The following is a 15323-nucleotide window of genomic DNA, read 5'->3' on the forward strand; positions in this document are numbered from 1 at the left end:
TTATATTTGGACTTTTGAATTATTTAATTCAATTTAAGCAAAAGCATAAAAAGACAGATAAGAAACTCAATTGAAATCAAAACTGGAAATTATATTAAATATGAAGAATAGATTGTCACAGATACAACCAACTCAAAGTTCATAGGAAGGATCTCAAAGTAAATAGAGACTAAGAGAGTAGAAATCCCTTTTTGGAACCTGTCAGCTCAAGCAGTCAACTTTCTGAGATTAGAGGACAAAGCTTTGCTGCTTCAATGGTAGATGGAGGATTGAAGGATGAATTCTCAAGGGATACAGAGTATTTGCAATTAACAATGGATGATTTTACAGTTGAAATACAATTTATTTATAGGCTAAAATAAACCCTAAATGCTTAAGTTAACGTTACAACTCAAATTGGAAAGCTACAGAGTGAATCCCCACTTAAATAGGGAAGAGAATTAGTCGTTTCAGACTAATTCGCCGGTCCAGCTCACCGAGCTGGATTTGAAGGGCTTGCCCCTAGGAGTGGCATCAGCCTCATCGAAGTGGCCCCTAGGGGTCCCAGAGTGCATTTTTCTTCCCTCTTTTATGCTTGACGTTTTTACCCTTCCGGTTTTTACTTGCAATAATACGCTAAAACTCCAAAAACATTAGTTCAAGGGCCAAATTGATTCACCAAACTTAGGATTTAAATACCAAATTAATTTATGGTGGTTTTTGGTGAATCAATTAGCCAAAAAAATTAAGGGAAAACTTTAAGTGAGTGCTAACTTGACATTATTTTATTAAAAACGACATAAATAACATAAACAATGATAAAAGTGCTAAAATAGAACTGAAAACTAAATAATTGATAAAAGTGAAATAAAGAATGAGAAATTGATATTAATTTATTAGAATTAGCATAAAATTACCCCAAAACCGTACTAAAAGATAGAGGTTTTTCACCCTATCAAAACTCCTCACACTTAAAATTTTACTTGTCCTAAGTAAACTAAGAACCAAACCCGTAAGTGACTAGCTGAACTAGGAAAACCTCATGTTTTGACTAAGTGCCCGACACAACACAAACAATTGTAATTGCATACATTCAGAAAGATAAATAGAGACACAATGTCCAAAAGCTTCAATACAATTAGTATAGGTCATACTTTTAAGAAAATGATACATGTTAGTTAAACGAGATTAAGAGATAGCCAGATAAACACCTCACCAATGGTTGAAATATTCATGTACTATGGTATTATTTATACATACTTTTGTAACCTCTCAACATTAATAATGTTCTATTTGAACAGTCACGTTATTACTCTTCTTAATGATTATTAATTGTCATTTAAGTAGTTTTATTCTTATTTAAGGGAATTTATAAATGCGTCCTTCGATCTTCTGAAACCGTCCAGATGAGATATAATGGTGGAGACAAGATGCGATGACGGATCCTTCTTCTCTGACTCTTTACATTGTACCGCCATCCGTATGGCGTATCTTGTTATGCTCCATGTGGTATGACATTATTACACATTTGCTGGAGGGTAAATTCGGATGTTATTACTATGCTTAATTGTTTAATTCAAACCTGAGTAATTGTTCATGGTTCTCTAAGGCAGAAAGGTAAAGGACATGAAGCAAACGGAAAACAGAAAGGGAAGGAGCTGGTTCGAATGGCAAAGAGAACAGAGGAAGAAGATGGTAAAACAGTGAAAGAGATGTTTTTTGGTAAATGCTGTATAAAATCCGGTGAGGGAGAGGAGAGGACCCAGCGGTATCAACCAAGTTTGGCCACGTGAGCAGATCAGAATCTCCGCATCATTCTGTAGCAACGAGAATTACACGTCATGAAGGTGGGACCAACAGGCGAAATCAAAACATACGAAAATATCGTCTGCACCAACCCAGGAAACAAAATCAATAAAAGCCACACAAATCCCTTGCCCCCTTTCCATCCGACACCTGGCACTCCCTCCTACCAACAACATTCTCCTCTCCTCTTCCTCATTTACCTTTTTACCCCTTTTCTTACTTAAATTAATTATTTAGCCAAACGAATTTAGTGGTTAAAACTGAAATATTAAAACATGAAAATTAAAAAAGAAATAAACTCATTTTTTTAAATAAGGAGAGAAAGTGGAAACTGTTTGAACTATAAATAAATATAAAATAATAGTTGTCAGTTGAATGTTCACCAAACAACAGAAAGGAAAGGAAAGGAGGTCAATTTGGTAATATAAAGCAAAAGGACATCCATTTTCATTTTGCAGGATACAACAGAAAGCTGCCTGCCTGCCTCGTTTATTTTTCAATCCTTCTCTCAAAATGAACAAGTGCGAGCTGTGCAAGTTTCCGGCCAGAACCTACTGCGAATCGGACGAGGCTAACCTATGCTGGAACTGTGATGCCAAAGTTCATGGAGCTAACTTTCTGGTCGCTCGACACACCCGTACTCTTCTCTGCCGAAACTGTCAATCTGTTACTCCGTGGAAGGCCTCCGGTCCTAAACTAGGCCCTACTGTTTCTTTCTGCGATAGATGTGTTAAGCAAGATCATGACGAATCGGAGGCTGATAATGAAGATTTCACCACCGTGAATGGTGAAAATCAGGCGGTGCCTTCTTGTACGAGTAACCAAGAGAGTTCCTGTTCAACAGGTCTCAAGGCTCCATTTCAGGTTCGTTTCTATATTTTCTTGCTTTTGGATTTATCACAAGAAAATAATGGAATAACAAACAGCGTTCTTTATTTTAACCACAGAACGCTTGTGGCCGCCGTTCAGAAATTACAAGGCCCTTCAAAAAGCAGAAAACTGAAACAGATAGATCAATTCCGGTTAAACGAGACTCAATCATCAAGCTTGTGAAATGAGAAACGAATCTGAAACCCTTGTTTGTAATTTTATTTAGTTTGACCTATTCTAACAAGTCAAAGGAAGTCTTTCTTGTTGACTACTTATTTAATTTGTTTTTTTCTATCTCCTTATCATGACATTATACATCTGTAATTATGTAAATTAATCAACTTTTTATTTAAAAATTTAATCATATATTTTTTTTTTAATAAAAAAAATAATCATGTAGAAAAACATAAATTATTATTATTATTCTTATTTTGAAACAACCTTTCTTTCATTAATGAATAGTAGTACTTACATAAGTTTAATAAAGAGCATGAAAGAAACATTGGAAAAACATTATAAAGATGAAGGCCTGCATGATCTTGGACCGATCTACTAATGTATGGGCCAGACCATTTGCTTGTCTTGTAAGAAAACGGATCGAAAATTTGTTATTTTCCTGTAGCATCAGTTTGCACCTTCTGATAGTATCCCCAAACTCCGAGTAATCCGACGCTGAACTGTTAATCGAGTCACACACTAGTTTTGAGTCTGATTCAAAGCTGACACGTGAAAGACCGCTATCAGCAGCCCATTGCATTGCGTTAAGTACAGCCAGAGCCTCTCCTTCCCGAACCTCCATCAGGCCTTCCATTTTCTGAGTTCTGCCAGCGATGAATCTCCCATTAGTGTCACGAATCACAGCACTCACGCCCGTCAATTGTAGATCCGGAAAAAAAATGCGGCATCAGTACAACAAGAAACTACATCTTCTGCGTGTGGGTGCCAGATCGTTTGACAACCATTAAGCCTCGTCCGACGTCCCTATTCGTTGCTGGTACTTTGCCTATATCTCCCTTCTAGGTACCACCAATCAGCTAGTGTCCGAGAGGCTATGAATTCTACTTCATCCACCGACTGCCATTTTTGTTGCCACATGGACAAGTTTCGGGTTCTCCACCACACCCACATGAGAACCATTCCTTTAGCAAATCGATCAGAGTCACAAGAACTCAGTTTGAAGAAAAAATCGGCGAAACTATCAGCATCATCATCAGCCTCGTGAATCCAATCTAATAAGCCCATTTTCCGCCAAATTTCGATCACTCGAGGACACAATATAAATAGATGCCACGGGTTTTCAACATCTCCCGAGCGTAGCACACATCGATCCTCAACCACTACGCCACGACCCCTTAATTTAACACGAGTTGGGAGGCAATCTCGAGCTAATCGCCAACAAAAATAGTGAACCTTTTGTGGAACGTTTGCCTTCCAAATTTTACTCCAGACCCTCTCAACACGTAGATGCGAGTTATCTTCCAGAACCTCAGTAGCTAGTCGGTATGCGCTCTTGACTGAATATTCCCCATCCTTGGAACAGTCCCATATTATGCGATCCACACCACCAGACCAACGTACAGGGGTTTTACAAATTGCTCTGACCTCATTTTGGGAAAATAATTCCTGAAGTAATTCAATGTCCCAGTCGAGAGAATTGGAAATAAAAAGATCACTAACCTTAAGGTTCTCCAGGCCCCGTGTCATCAGAGAGGTAATCCTGCGATGTTGCTGATCTCTAATCCACGGATCCTCCCATACCCTGATAGACCTTTTGTCCCCTACTTTCTAGTGATACCCACGATGAAGCAGAAGTTGGGAATTCCAGATACTCCTCCAAATATAACTAGGTGATGAACCCAACCTTGCTGACATAAAATCCCCCTCAGGATAGTATTTGGCTTTGAAGACCCTACTGACAAGAGAATCTGGTGATGATGAGAGCCGCCACCCTTGTTTACCCAACATCGCTAGATTAAAGGCTGTGAAGTTTCTAAAATTCAATCCACCTCCGTCCCGTGCAATACATAACTTTTCCCAACTCAACCAGTTTATACCTTTTGTTCCTGTCTTATTATTACCCCACCAAAAGGAGTTCAAAATTCTTTACAGTTCGTCCGCTGTGGAGACGGGTAGTAGAAAAACGCTCATAAAATACATCGGAATTGGTTGCCCAGCTTCTCAGATAAGTACTGCTCTCCCAGCTTTAGATAAGGGTTTACCACGCGACGTTTTTGCAACTTCCTCCACAGCCTTTCTCTAAAATGTGCAAAGATAGCCTTCTTATTCCTACCCACTAATGATGGTAGCCCAAGATATCTGCTAGTGTTGATAGGTGCAAATACTCCAATGGTGTGAGATATAGCGTCTGATAGAAACGGATGCACATTGCTGCTGAATAGGATTCCTGACTTGGTGAAATTGATAGCTTGTCCAGATGCTTGTTCATAGGTTTCTAGTAACCTTTTTATTTCTTTGCTTTCCTGAATGCTAGCCTGAAAAAATAAGAAAGAATCATCTGCAAACAACATATTAGAAATTGATGGAGCCCTCCTACTAACCCGTGCCCTAAGTACACGTCCTCCTGCTCGGCTATTGACAATAGAGCTATTAGCCCCTCCACACAGAAAAGAAATAGGTATGTGAACAAAGGATCGCCCTGGCGAAGACCCCTCTCAAGAACAAACGGACCAACAATCATATCATTCATCTTTATTGAGTACTGAACGATCGTAACACACAATATGATATTCTTAACCTAAGGCTCACGGAAACCCAATTTAAGCAACACTGCAGAAAGATCATTCCAATCAGCCATGTCATAAGCCTTGCCGATGTCAATTTTTAAGGCCACCTCTCCCTTCTTTTTATTCACATTTTGTTTCATACTGTGGATTGTTTCAAATGCTATAAGAACATTGTCATAAATGGAGCGCCCTTTGATAAATGCAGATTGATTTTCAAAGATCTGGCTCGATAAAAACAGTTTCAATTTGTTAACCAAAACCTTAGAAATAATCTTATAGACCACATTGCATAGCGCAATAGGTCCCAAGTCGCGCATGGTTTGGGGATCATCACATTTAGGAATGAGAGCGATAATAGACTTATTAAGATCAGAAGGAAACATAACCTGGCTCAACCATGCACATCCTGCTTTAAAGATATCTTGTCCGATGCTTGACCAGAATCTTTGAAAGAAGCCGGGGTTGAAGTCGTCAGGCCCAGAAGCCTTGTCGGGGTGCATTTCAAAAAAGGCCGTTTTAAACTCAAGCAATGTAAAAGGACGCTGAAGTTGCTCATTCATCTCAGATGTTACCTTCGATGTAATGAAGTCCGTTACAACATTGTAATTCCAGTTACTGCCAGCAAATCATTCTCCAAAATAGTCAGCCGCCACATTTTCCAAATCACTATCACCCCAAACCCATGTGCCATCATCCCGCTGTAACTTGTTGATTCTATTCTTCTTTCTTCGACCATTAGCCGCAGAATGGAAGAATCTGGTATTCGCATCTCCATCAGACAGCCACTGGACTTTGGCCCGTTACCGCCAATGGTCCTCCTACTGTACTAATTTATCAACCAGCTTTTCCCGAATTTCCTCATACTCTACCGCAACCGAGTCTAATGACGCTGCTCTGAGCGTTTCCAACCTCCTATTACAGTTTTCAACCATATGCCTTTTCCGCCCTCATCAGGTCACGTCCCCAATCAAACAGCTTATCCGCAAGGAATTTTAGACGATCAAGAAGTTGCCTATTCGAACCTTCAGCCCATCCACCATCGACGAGTCCCTACAACCCCTCCTTACGCAACCATTTATTTTAAAAAAGGAATCGCCTATTCTGATAATTTCTTCTAACAACTCTCGTTTCAAGAGTTATAGGGTTGTGGTCTGATAGGGGAGCAGTCGTATTGGTAGATGCCCATTCGGAAATATTTCCAACCATCGTTTAGACACAAAGGCTCTCTCTAATTTTTCTTGCACTTCATTCGGTTTGCCTCGATGTCTAATCCAGGTATATGGATATCCCTCCAACGGAAGTGCAACAAGGTTACATTATGATATGACTTCACGAAACCCTTGGAGGTACCATTTGGGATGCGAAAGTAACCCTTTTTTTTTATCATCGGAAGACAATAAATCATTAAAATTGCCTAAGATAGCCCAGGGCAGGCTCAAGGCAGAAGCAATAGTCCAAAGTATCTCCCATGAAACTCTTCTTCTATTCCTTTTGGGGCATCCATAAAAACCTGTCAGTCTCCAATTGCCGTTTAGAGTGTCGATGATCTCTAGGTTAATATGGTTTGTTGAAAAAGAGAGGAGGGAACACTGCTGAGACACCCTCCAAAACACACAAATACCACCACTGTGGCCAACACAATCCACTACATATCTTCCTTCAAATCGAATTTTATTTTTAAGACTATCGATTCTTGATTTACTAACTAAAGTTTCAAATAGAAAAATAATATCCGATCTGTGAGCTCGGACCAGCTCACAAAGAACAGGAACTACCATGGCGCTCCCTAGCCCCCGACAGTTTCAACTTAGTACCTTCATTTGAGTGAGTAGACCCTTCCATATGGGCCTGATGAATTTCCATTTTTTGGATCGGACTCCATGGGACTTGAGCTAGTAGGAGATCCATCTTTTCCTGAACTCCTGGTATTAGTCGCTGCTGTGCTCAAATGACTACCCTCCTCTCTTCTTCGTTTTTTTCTCTTCCGTGACCACCAACCCTCCATCTGTCATATCATCCTCTCGGAGAACTTGCTGTGCTTCAAGGCTGGATGTCGACCCCAAATTAATATGCATAAAGCGTAAATTACTCGACCCACTAAGTGACACTTCTTTGTTCGCTGAATTGGTGCGAATATCATGAATATCTTCCCTGAGCCATGATAGGGGTCAAAAACCCCTATCTTTAGGTACGGTTTTAGGACGGTTTTAGTTTAGTTTTTCACCAATAAGCGAGCAATTCTCGCATTTATATGCATGTGTGTGTGTGTTAATTAGATTTTGCATATGTTTTATTTACTTTTCTGGTTTAAGTTCGTTTTCTGATCATTTGTGGGCAAATATTGCCAAACTAGCACGTATGTTAGATTTCAATTATATATCATGGCTAAATGATCCACCAAAACTCGCACCAAACGGAGTTTTTACTCAAAACAAGCGATTGATGCGTCAATTTTGCCTCGGAACTAATGTCATTTGGAGTTTACGTGCATGTGCAGGTCAAAACAGGAACAAGTTCGGGCGAAAATCGCGTCTCAGGGACACCCGACAGTCACGCGGGGCATTTGGGCACTTGCTGCTTGCCAAACTGGCCTTTTTAGGCTAACTCGGCGAGCTGGCAGTGGCCAGCTCGCGCCGAGCTGGCCCTTAGAGGCCAGCTTGGTGAGCTGGCCTACGAACTGATTCCCGGTCCCACGATCTGTCCCTGACTCTCCCACCTACAATAGGAAACGAATTCGATCAGATTTGGGACTCAAACCGCAACTAAAAATAGGACTTTTCATATGTAAATTAGACATCTTTCATTCATTGTAAAACCCTAGCTTTCCCCATTGAGTCATCCTCTCCAACTCCTTCATCTCCTTCATCCTCCATTGAAGAACATCTGAAGCTCCATTCTCCGAGGATTATTCAAGATTCCTCCTTAAGTCCTAGGAAGACGCATGCAGCGGTAGACAGGTTCCCTAAAAGGGATTTTCTTACTCTTTTACAACTTGTTTATCTCTTGATCCAGTCTATGAATCCTAGGCTCATTATATCTCCGTGACAATTTTCTTCATATTTAATGTTAATATAATTCTTGTTTTCTTCAATTGATTCATTTATTTAATCTTTGCCTTACGCTTTGTTTGATTGGTTTAACTCATTCATAAATCCAAATATTTTGTTGGCACATATTACGAGCTGAATCTGACCTAGTCAGAGCCTATAAGATTGACGACCTTATAGAAGATTAAGCCCAAATTGCTGAGTCTTAGAGTTAGTTTTGGCCTTACAAGGAAATCACGAACTAGGTGTTGGTCCCTTGTTTAGTTGCAAGTATAGTTCCAAGGGGGGGGGGGGGGTTAGGAACTATTTAAACTTTTTTTGCAATTTAGGCAGACTTCTTTTTCTAAAAAAAAGTTTGAACAGCGGCGCTGAGTAAACAGTAAGGTACTGGCTTAGTCAACAGGTGACTAGGTCAGTTTCTTAGCTTGAGTCAGGCGATAGCACTTAGAGTCTATTCTTGAGCTCAGACGTTCAACGCACACAACTCAACTTGACCTCTTTACTTGGTCAGTTTTGATTATTTAAAGCAAGCAATATAAATAAGGAGTTAAGGTAAGAAATACTTCACTCAGCAGATTTATCCAGGTTCGGCTTCTTCTAAGCCTACATCCTGTCCCCGGAACACGTTCCGAGATTTCAAATACTCTACTGAGCTCTTTAAAGCTAGAGCCTTAAACCTTTTACAATATCAGCAATTGAGTATGACAAGAGTACCTTCCTCTATACTTCTACTCAATCCTAATCTCTCCGCTGAGTACTTAAAACCGAGTACTCAGCCTCTCCTTTCTATCTCTAGAAATGATAAGTGTTTTGTCCTAATACAAAGATGTGCTAAGACACTTTAGACGATTTACAATCACTCTAGACTTTTACACAGATATGAGAAATGTAGTGTAAGAATTTTGCTTTGCTTCTTGCTTGCAGAACTTGTAGAGATTTTATCAGCGTAATGGCTTGATCAAGTTCTGTATGTTGTGAAGCTTGTGATGGCACTATTTATAGAGACGTCTGGGTCATCGGTCATTTCGAAATTCGAAATAACCGTTGGAGGGAAACGGCTATGTGTCGTTGTCATCCTGACTTGTACAGAGCTCTCGGCCAATCACAATCGTGTATCTTCTGTCCTCGGTCAGCTCAGCAGATGGTCTCTCCTTTTATGGTAAAGTCAACTGGACAGCATACTGTGTCGTCTGAACTTTGCCAAAAGAGGAAACAATTTGTCTGGAAGTTTTCCTTTGCCAGCTGCTGTCTTGTACGCTTTGTCGAGACTACTCAGCAGCTTCATTGTGAAGTTGTTCCTGAAGGTCTTCTAGATCCTTCTGTTTGCTGAGTTGCGTTTTGTTCAAAACGGCAACGTCTTGACATACGCGGGCCGAGTGTACTGAGTTGTTTGACTTGGGCCTTGGCTTCCGTATTGGGCTTGGGCCTTCCAATCCTTATGACTTATAACATTTATACTCAACATTGAACAAACACATTAGTAGAATAAATCAAAGCATTTAAACTTAGTGTGTTTAGAATATGTATTTTAATTTATACTTAAACAATTTTGTCAAATCAAAATTATGTAGAAAGGTGTTTCAACAAACTCCCCCATTTTGATGTTGGCTTTCTATTCAGCAAGGAACTCAGTATGAGCTCCCCCATGATAGTTGACCTAGTATAATTTAGCAAACTCCCCCGTAAGGGTTGAGCTACTGACTTAGTTTTACTTAAGACATTTAAGGATTTAAATGAGTAAGTCTAAGGTCAGTTTTCAGATATAGGTCAGCTATATCACATATTCTATTTACTCAGTGTTAGGCGGAAGTTTTAGACATATAGAGCGCGCTGAGTAATTTGTTGTTCAATGAGTTCTTATCAGAATATTTCATAAGTGTATAGGTTCATGTCAAACATGTTATCAGCATATCATTTAGTCAATAAATATTATAAGTGTTAAACAAAGCTGATATAAATGAAGATACATAATAACTCAGTACTTATTAGCATATATCATAACTCAGTATTTGAATAAGAAAAGTAAGTATGATATATAAGTTGAAAGAAGTCAGCAGTTACACAGCAAAAGAAATAAACATAACACATAGATTACAAATGTTAAGACCTAGCCTATCTATTTCTTTTTCTTGCCCTGTGACTGACTTCGCTCGTACTGACGTTGCTCATGCTGAGCTCTAGCAGCTTGCGCTTTCTCCCCTGTTTTGTCAACTTCAGGGAGCTTAAACGCATCGGTTAAGACAGCGCGAGTCAGTTCTTGTGAAAGCTCTTTTAGTTTGTCAGCACCATGCTTGAGGAGACAGCATGAGCAGTGGTCGGTTCAACCTAACTAGTTGATGTGGTTGAAGTGTTATGGTCGGCATGTTCTTGTTGAGAATAAACAGAGGCTTGTTTTTCCAACGGCACGGAGGAAGTTGAAGTGGATTGTCGCTTGAAGAATGTCAGTTTGACAGTAGAAGGATCCTTTGTTGTCTTGGAGAGGACAAGTTCAGGAATAGATGGTGATTGCACAGGAGGTTCACTGACCATTTTCTCACTGGCCTTAACCAGCTTTCGCCTTCTACGCGGTGGAGTGGTATGATGAGCAGGTTTTTCTGAGTGAGTAGGAGAAGGTTCCTTGTGCTCAGTATGGGTCTGGTCAACTTGCTCAACTTGCTCAACTTGCTCAACTCCAGCAGCTAACTCGGTGTCAGTTTGCACAGCTCCACACTCTAACCCAGTGTTAGCATTTTCAACCTCGATTTTGCTGTCATACTCTTCAGACTCCTCAGCGTCATCCTGACCGCTGGCTTCAGCTTCTTCTTCAGCAGTGCTGTCTCCATCAAGTTCTTCCTCAACTTGGGAGATGAAGTGGTCATCTAACTGGACCTCAGTTTCCTCAGCATCAGTACCCTGGCATTGAGTGAAATGAGAATCACTCGGTACGATGAAATCAGTTGGTATGGCCTGTAGAGGAGTCATAGATGAAGTCTTCTGCTTCTTCTGAGAGAGCTCAGCAGCTTCCTCAGTTCCAGGCTCATCTTGCCTGGTTCTCTTTTCAGCTGACTTTCCAGCTGACCTCTGCCTCTTTGCAGGAGACTCAACATTCGATGAAGGAGTCTCAGCAGACTTTCTCTTGCGAGAAGTTGGGGCCTTAGATCGTCGCCCTTTCTGAGGCACAGCAGTGGATTCCTCAGCTTGGTCAGTTTGACCAGCAGCAGCAACTTTTCCCTTCTTCAAGGGTTGTCCAAATTTAAGTGCCCTCAGCGAGGCAGCTGTGATCTCAGTTCCTCTGAAGGATTCCTCGCCTTTGAGATCAATCTTGTGGTCAAGAAGAATTCGAGTTATGAGTGACCCAAGTCTCATCGTACCCGTGCTGCGTAGGAACCCAGCAACTAAGAAGACCGGCATGTTGATGGGGGTGTACGTCAGCATGTGCCATATGAAGCACTGTTCAAAGTTGGTTGCTGATGTAGTGCAGTTGATCTTTGGGTAAATGAAATAGCTCAGCAGGTAGTGAGCCATCTTCTGGTGCTGTCCCATTGAAGATGCTGAGATCTCTCCTGAGTGACCCTCAGGTTTGCAGAAGGTATGGACGTAGTTGGTTTTGTCCTGATCTCCTGACTTCCTCAGCCTTACTCCCTCAGTTTTGAGCTAGAGGAGATTTCCTATGTACAGAGGGTTGATGAAGATGGTTTTCCCTTTTACTTCAGTGCTTAGGTAGTCGGCGGAGTCACTGGCAACCTTGAGGTTGTGGTAAAACTCCCTCACTAGGTCAGGATATGTCTCATCCCTGATCGAGAACAGCCCAGTCCATTCGTTTGTAGAAATCCATTCGGTAAATGGCTGTTCGTTCTGTACAAAGTGCTCCGAAACCCATCTGGAGGGTTCTACCTTCCATTCAGATATATTGTCGAAGACCTTGGAGTAGGTCTTGATCTTAACAGCTTTCTCTTTGCCAGAAGTTTGGCCAGTTTTACCCTTGCTCGGTGTAGAAGGGTTTTGTGAAGGTTCATCGGAGCAGGACTTTTGGTGGCCGGCACCAGAGACTTTGAAAGATAACTTAGTCATTCTTCGGAGATGGAGGAATTAGAGGAATTTGAAAGAAAAGAAGTTCTAAGTGATTTCTTTGCCTTAAGAATTGATTAAGCGTAAAGAGTAAAAGATGGGGAAATACCCATAATTTATAGACGAAATGAACGGTGTGGATCTTAATCGAATCCATATGTCAGTTTTGCCTTGGGATCATGTACCGACAATGATCCTGGCATTTATGACACATTACGGCGAATACGTCATCCTAGGCTATACGCGTGCTTTGCATTTATGCTAACGGATTAATCACTCAGTATTTAGAATGTCAAGCGTTTGATATTCTTAGTGGTCAGTGCATTATTTAAGGATGATTTTAAGTTCAAGTTCTAAACTAATTTACTCAGTGTGCAAGTTTACTCAGTATTGTATATTCAATCAGTTTCAATGAGATACTCAGCAAATAAAAAATCATTCAGCATGTAATTCACTCAGCATTCATATTCATTTAGCACAGGAATTTACTGAAGAGGATTAAACATACCAATTGCTTCTCTCAGTATGCTGAACTGCTCACGGGCCAGTGGCTTCGTGAAGATATCAGCAAGCTGTTCGTCCGTTGGGACAAAGGTCAGCTTGATCTCACCCTTGAGTACATGGTCTCTAATGAAGTGATGTCTGATGCTGACATGCTTCATTCTGCTGTGTTGAATTGGGTTCTTGGAAAGATCAATTGCGCTTTTGTTGTCACATTTGACTTCAATTGTTTTCGTTTGAACACCATAGTCTTCAAGCTGTTGCTTGATCCATAGGACTTGAGCAACACAATGACCAGCAGCAATGTACTCAGCTTCAGTGGTGGACAGGGATACTGACGCCTGCTTTTTGCTGAACCAGGATACAAGACAGCTTCCTAAGAAGTGGCATCCTCCAGAGGTGCTTTTTCGTTCCAGCTTATCTCATCCATAGTCAGCGTCAGTGTATCCGATGAGTGTAAAATCATGAGTATTTGGATACCACAAACCTGCGTTCACTGAGCTTTGCAAATATCTAAGGATCCTTTTTACAGCAATGTAATGAGATTCCTTAGGGTTAGATTGATATCTAGCACAGTAGCATACTGAAAACTGAATGTCCGGTCTACTGGCTGTCAAGTAAAGTAGAGAGCCTATCATACCTCGATATGACTTGCTGTCTACTGACTTACCATTCTCATCAGCACAGAGGACAGTGTCAGTGCCCATAGGAGTGGATATTGGCTTGCAATTTTCCAAGTCATATTTTTTTAAGATCTCCTTGGCATATTTGGCTTGACTGATGAAGATGCCATTCTTTCCTTGTTTAATTTGAAGACCGAGGAAGAAGTTGAGCTCTCCCATCATGGACATTTCAAACTCAGTCTGCATTTGTTTGCTAAACTCCTTGCACATTGATTCGTTAGTTGCACCAAATATTATATCATCAATATAAATTTGGGCCAGCAGGGTATCTTTACCCTTTTTCTTAATGAATAAGGTTGTATCAGCTTTGCCCCTGACGTAATTTCTAGTCAGCAGGAAACTGGTCAGCCTCTCATACCAAGCACGTGGTACTTGCTTGAGGCCGTACAGAGCCTTTTTGAGTTTGTAAACATGGTTTGGGAACTTAGGGTCCTCAAAACCTGGAGGTTGATTTACATAAACCTCCTCGTTTATAACTCCATTAAGAAATGCACTTTTGACATCCATTTGGAATAATTTAAAATTCATGTAAGATGCATATGCACATAATATTCTAATTGCCTCTAGCCTTGCCACTGGGGCAAAGGTCTCACCGTAGTCTATACCTTCTTGCTGACTGTAGCCCTGAGCTACAAGCCTTGCTTTGTTTCTGACTACGTTTCCTTGTTCGTCCATCTTGTTCCTGAAGACCCATCTTGTTCCGATGGTCTTTTGACTCTTTGGATGAGGCACTAACTCCCATACATCATTTCTTCGAAATTGATCGAGCTCCTCTTGCATTGCGTTCATCCAGAATTCATTGTACTCAGCTTCAGCGAAATTTTTCGGTTCTTGTACTAAGACGAAAGCAACATTGCTGAGGTACTTCCTGAGTTGATTCCTCATCATCAGGGTATTCCCAGCAGAATCAAGGATTGCACTTTCGGAGTGCCCTCTTGGAATCCTTATTTCTTTGGGTAGATTTATGTCTTGTGCTGTTCCTGTTTCAACAATCTCTGCAGAAGTAGATGGGTCAGTAAAAGTAATCTTAGGTTCACTCTTACTCTTGGTCAGCCTTTTTGTGAATGACTCAGTAGCTGGTTCTGGGTCAGCGATGGTTACTGAGTTTGGATCATCTTCGGTCAGCGGCTGGTATCTACCTGCAGGGTCGGTTTCATCGAACTCTACATGTATTGACTCTTCTAAAACTTGAGTTCGCTTATTAACTACTTCCCTCCTTCAAAACGGTGATGCTGAGAAGTGAGATCACTTTATTCCACCAACCCGAGCACGAGGCGCTCCTTGCATCCTGGACTAGATTTAGAAAAATGTTGTGCATGTGTCCTCATCATGATATTCCTAAACACCAGTTAGTAAGCGCCTTCTATCATGGTTTGAGGCCTGCTAATCGAGCTACTGTAGACTCCACTGCAAGTGGAGATTTGTTCAGGAAAATAGCAACTGAAGCATATGAGATGCTCAATGAGCTGGCTAGGAAGAGTTAGTAGTGGCATGAGGATAAACTCGTTGGTCCCTCAAGACAGCGGGCGTTTGTTGTGGAAGATCAAGAGCAGAACTTGGTTGTGACGGAGCTGAGTAAGAAGATGGATGTTCTATTGGCTAAATTTAGTCAACCTCCCACCTGTGTGCATTGTGGTGGCGACCAC

This window comes from Euphorbia lathyris, chromosome 5, assembly GCF_963576675.1.
Source record: "Euphorbia lathyris chromosome 5, ddEupLath1.1, whole genome shotgun sequence".
Lineage (NCBI taxonomy): Eukaryota > Viridiplantae > Streptophyta > Magnoliopsida > Malpighiales > Euphorbiaceae > Euphorbia > Euphorbia lathyris.